The sequence below is a fragment of the Pleurodeles waltl genome, chromosome 6 (assembly GCF_031143425.1).
Source record: "Pleurodeles waltl isolate 20211129_DDA chromosome 6, aPleWal1.hap1.20221129, whole genome shotgun sequence".
NCBI classification, from domain to species: Eukaryota; Metazoa; Chordata; class Amphibia; order Caudata; family Salamandridae; genus Pleurodeles; species Pleurodeles waltl.
In genome coordinates this window covers 1,686,779,174-1,686,785,078 of record NC_090445.1, presented here as the reverse complement: position 1 = coordinate 1,686,785,078, position 5,905 = coordinate 1,686,779,174, and positions in this window count along the sequence as shown.

The window sequence follows — 5,905 nt, the reverse complement described above, 5'->3', positions numbered from 1 at the left end:
GGAAATATTCCAATGAACGAAATATGTAAGGCAGCAACATGGTCTACGCCTCATACATTTACCAAGCACTACTGTGTGGATGTGTTAACTGCACAACAGGCCACAGTAGGTCAAGCTGTACTAAGAACATTATTTCAAACAACTTCAACTCCTACAGGCTGAACCACCGCTTTTGGGGAGATAACTGCTTACTAGTCTATGCACAGCATGTGTATCTGCAGCTACACATGCCATCGAACGGAAAATGTCACTTACCCAGTGTACATCTGTTCGTGGCATTAGTCGCTGCAGATTCACATGCGCCCACCCGCCTCCCCGGCAGCCTGTAGCAGTTTAGATGTAGTTCTTAAACATTTGTACATTTGTAAATATATTACTTTAAGCTTCATTATGTACATACGTATTCACTCCATTGCATGGGCACTATTACTAGCATACACAACTCCTACCTCACCCTCTGCGGGGAAAACAATCTAAGATGGAGTCGACGCCCATGCGCAATGGAGTCGAAATGGGAGGAGTCCCTCGGTCTCGTGACTCGAAAAGACTTCTTCGAAGAAAAACAACTTGTAACACTCCGAGCCCAACACCAGATGGCGGACTGTGCAAGCATGTGAATCTGCAGCGACTAATACCACGAACAGATGTACACTGGGTAAGTGACATTTTCCGTGTGTATATATATATATATATATATATATATATATATATATATATATATATATATATATATATACACACACATATATGTTCGATGGCATGTGTAGCTGCAGATACACATGCTATGCATAGTCTGCCATCTAGTGTTGGGCTCCTAATGTTACAAGTTGTTTTTCTTCGAAGAAGTGTTTTTGAGTCACAGGATCGAGTGACTCCTCCTCTTCTGCTCCATTACGCATGGGCATCGACTCCATATTAGATTGTTTTCTTTCCGCCATCGGGTTCGGCCGGGTTTCCTTTTGCTCCGATAGTTTGAGTCGGAAAAGTTTCAAAGCTCTCTAATTCTCGTCAGTAAAATTTTGATCACGTACCATACTCTATCGACACTTCGGTACCGTTGGGTTAAACATCTCTACTCACCCTTCGGGGGGCGCGCACCCAACTCGGGCCTGGTTGGGCCTACCACGTGGAAGCCTCACAGACCGGACCCCATTCCGCTTTAGTCCTCAGTGCCACGCTAAATTTCCCTACACAGACCAACATCTCGTCTGTAATCTCTGCCTTTCCCCAGACCATCGGGACGAAAATTGCAAGGCCTGCAGATCCTTCCGCTCCAAGAAAACTCTCCAAGACAGAAGAGCACGGAGACTCGAGATGGCATCCAAGAGCACCGAACGCCTCGATGTCGAAGAGGAGATCATGCAGGCGGCCGTCTCCATTCGAGGATCCGACGCCCACCAGGAATCCAAGGAGGACAGACCGGTCACAGCAGGACAGCACGTGAGTACGCCTGCCCCTGTCCCAGCCAAGCCCAAACATAAGGCCTTGGGGACGCCACTGGTGGAAGGCCATTGCTCGACCCGGAAAAAGACCATCGGTGACCAACCCACAACTTAGGCACCAAAAAAGGCCACGCCACCCAAGCCATCAGACTCGAGCCGAGGCTCTGTCTCCGAGCCCAGCAAACATCGATCCTTCGAGTCAATCTCGAAAATCAGTGTCGTAGCTGAGACCACCCCCCCGACTTTTTTCGATACAGAAAAATAACAGCTTTGGAGCCGAAAAAGCCAATTTACACAGAGGAACATGGACTTTCACAAACACTCAAAGAAAGCCATAAAGAGACTGGCAGAATTTTAACAGTACCTCCTCTAAAGCCAAAGAGGAAATTAGCCTTTCAGGAAGAATTAGACACTGCTCAGTCTCCAGCTAAAGTGCCAAGAACCAAAGAGAAACCTCCGCCTCCTCAGTTTTCTGCTCCTCAGTCTCTTCCTCACTCTCCTCATTTACTTATTTCTTCCCCTACTAGTCCTACACCTATGCAGTCACCAGCACACTCTTTCGATTCGCAGCAGGACAATGTGGATCCATGGGATCTTTATGATCCAGACCCCATTCCAGACAACAACCCAGATTGCTATCCCTCTAAGAACCTCACCCCCAGAGGATAGTACAGGCTACACTCAGGTCATAGCTAGGGCGGCATCCTATCACAATGTCGCCATGCATACTGAGCCGTTAGAGGATGACTTCCTTTTAATACACTTTCCTCTACACATGCAACTTATCAGTCACTTCCCATGCTCCCCGGCATGTTAAAACATGCTGACCAAATATTCAAGGAGCCAGTAAAAACTAGAATAATTACTCTTAGGGTGGAGAAAAAATATAAGCCACCTCCTACGCAACAGTTGCCTCCGGACTCCGTAGTGGTAATCGAAGCCAGGAAAAGAGCAAACTCGCGGTCATCAGGGGATGCACCCCCCACCAGACAAGGAGAGTAGGAAGTTTGATGCTGCGGGGAAAAGGGTGGCATCTCAGGCAGCCAACTAGTGGAGGATAGCCAACTCTCAGGCATTGTTGGCTAGATACGACAGGGCCCACCGGGATGAGATGAAAAACATAATACAACATCTCCCCAAGGAACAGCAGAAGAGGGCACAACAAATAGTAGAGGAAGGGCAAGCCATCACCAATAACCAGATCAGGTCAGCCCTAGACTCTGCAGATACAGCAGCCAGAACCAGTAACACTGCTGTATCCATAAGATGACACGCATGGCTTAGGTCTTCAGGATTTAAGCCTGAAATACAACAGGCTGTCCTCAATATGCTGTTTAACCAAAAACAGCTTTTTGGCCCAGAGGTGGACCCGGCGATTGAAAAGATGAAAAAAGATTTGGATACAGCTAAATCCATGGATGCTTTGTATACCATACAATTGAGGGGATCCTTTCGTAAACCCCAATACAGAGGTGGATTTAGAGCCCAAACAGCCGAGGCATCCACCTCAAAAACAAAGTCGGCCTACCAACCTCAATATCAACGAGGTGGTTTCAAAAGTACTTACAGAGGCCAGTACCCCAGAGGCAGGGGAAAATAATATCAGACAGCAAAACAAGCCTCACAACAAAGCAGTGACTTAAGACATCCCTTCCCAAGTCACACCTCACCTGTGGGGGGGGGGTAGACTGCAAAGGTTCCACAACACTTGGCTACCCATTACAACAGACAGCTGGGTATTATCAATTTTCCGCAATGGCTAATGCATAGAAGTGGCACAAACTCCATCAGATATTCCACCAAAACCACACAACCTCTCCACACAACATACCGCCCTGTTGCAAGAGGAAGTAAAATCTCTATTACTCTAACAAGCAATAGAGCCAGTGCCACAAAATCAAATAGGAACAGGAGTTTACTCACTGTATTTCCTCATTCCCAAAAAGGAAGGCCAATATTAGATCTCAGAACCCTCAATCTTTACATCCTGTCAGATCATTTTCACATGGTAACACTACAGGATGTTGTCCCACTACTTCAACACGATTTCATGGCAACATTAGACCTCAAAGATGTGTATTTTCACATACCGATCCATCCGGCGCACAGAAAATATCTCCGGTTCGTCATTCAAGGAAAGCATTATCAGTTCAAAGTGTTACCCTTCGGAATAACAACAGCTCCCAGAGTATTCACAAAATGCCTGGCGTTAGTTGCAGCCTACCTAAGAAGGCAACACAGTCATGTCTTTACATATCTGGACGATTGGCTAATAAATTCCAACAGTCATACACCGTGTCAAAACCATACGCATTATGTAATACAAACCCTACACAACCTAGGGTTCTCCATAAACTACCACAAATCACACCTACAACCTATGCAAATTCAACAGTATTTAGAAGCAACACTAAATACTCAAACAGTGCTCGCAAGCCCAAGTCCACAAATAATACAAGCATTTCGCAATATATTGCCACAAACACAGCCAGCCTAACAGTACGCTGTCAAATTCTTCATGAAAATGTTGGGCATGATGGCATCCTGTATCACCATTGTCCCACATGAAAGACTAAACATGCGGTCTTTACAACAGTGCCTTGCACTGCCTTCCACTACCAGGCAGTGCTATGCCAACAAATGGAAAAGATTTGTGCATTTCTGTCAATCTAAACACATTACCCCTCTTTCAGCATCAATACAAGTCATTGTATGTTATTTGCTTCATTTTCAAAAAGCAAACTTAGCTTTTTCATCCATAAAAATACATCTCACTGCAATCTCTGCGTACTTGCAAAATATACAGCACAGCTCTTTATTTAGAGTTCCTGTTATCAAAGCCTTAATGGAAGGGTTAAAACACATCATCCCACCTAGAACGCCTCCAGTGCCTTCGTGGAATCTAAACATAGTGCTCACACGACTTATGGGCCCACCATTTGAACCTATGCACTCATGTCAGATTCAATACCTAACATGGAAAGTTGCCTTCTTACTCGCAATTACTTCATTGCGAAGAGTTAGTGAAATCCAAGCTTTCACAATTCAAGAACCATTCATACAAGTACACAAACATTAAAGTCGTACTTGAACTAACCCTAAATTTCTCCCAAAAGTTGTATCACTGTTTCATATCAATCAAACAGTGGAACTACAAGTCTTCTTCCCACAGCCAGATTCTGTGGCAGAAAGAGCCCTGCATACATTAGATATTAAAAGAGCCCTAATGTATTACATAGATAGAACAAAATCATTTAGAAAGACTAAACAGTTATTTGTGGCTTTCCAAAAACCACATACTGGTAACCCCATTTCAAAACAAGGTTTAGCAAGGTGGATAGTAAAATGTACCCAAACATGTTACCTTAAAGCTAAAAGGCAGCTCTTAGTTGCACCTAAAGCACATTCCACAAGGAAAAAAGGGGCTACAATATACCAATGGCTGAAATTTGTAAAGCAGCTACTTGGTCAACACCACATACATTTACCAAACATTACTGTGTAGATATGTTAGCAGCGCAGCAAGCCACAGTGGGCCAAGCTGTACTAAGAACATTATTTCAAACCACTTCAACTCCTACAGGCTAACCACCGCTTTTATGGGAGGAAAAACTGCTTTGTAGTCTATGCATAGCATGTGTATCTGCAGCTACACATGACATTGAACGGAAAATGTCACTTACCCAGTGTATATCTGTTCGTGGCATGTTCGCTGCAGATTCACATGCACCCTCCTACCTACCCGGGAGCCTGTAGCCATTTAAGTTCAACAGTTCACTTGTACATATGTATGTATGTATATATATATGTTCGATGGCATGTGTAGCTTCAGATACACATGCTGTGCACATCCCGCCATCTGGTGTTGGGCTCGGAGTGTTACAAGTTGTTTTTCTTCGAAGAAGTCTTTTCGAGCCACAAGACCGAGGGACTCCTCCCATTTCGACTCTATTGCGCATGGGCGTCGACTCCATCTTAGATTGTTTTTTTTCCGCCATCGGGTTCGGACGTGTTCCTTTTCGCTCCGTGTTTCGGGTCGAAAAGTTAGTTCGAATCTCGGGAAAAAACGTCGGTATTATTTGCGTTTGGTATCGGGTTAGCTACAATAGATCGACACCGAATTTTGAAGAGCTCCGGTGGCCCTTCGGGGTTTTTTCGATCCCCCGTCGGGGCCTGGTCGGCCCGGCCACGTGCGACTTCAAGGCTGATGGAACGGACCCCGTTCCGCTTCTGTCCAAAATGCCATAACAAGTATCCGTATACGGATCAGCATCTGGTCTGTAACTTGTGCTTGTCCCCAGAGCACAAGGAAGATACTTGTGAGGCCTGTCGAGCGTTTCGGTCCAGAAAGACGTTAAGAGACCGAAGAGCCAGAAGACTGCAGATGGCGTCGACGCCGACAGGACAAGAGGTTTTCGAAGAGGAAGAGGAAGCTTTCTCTATCCACGAGTCGGACTCGGAAG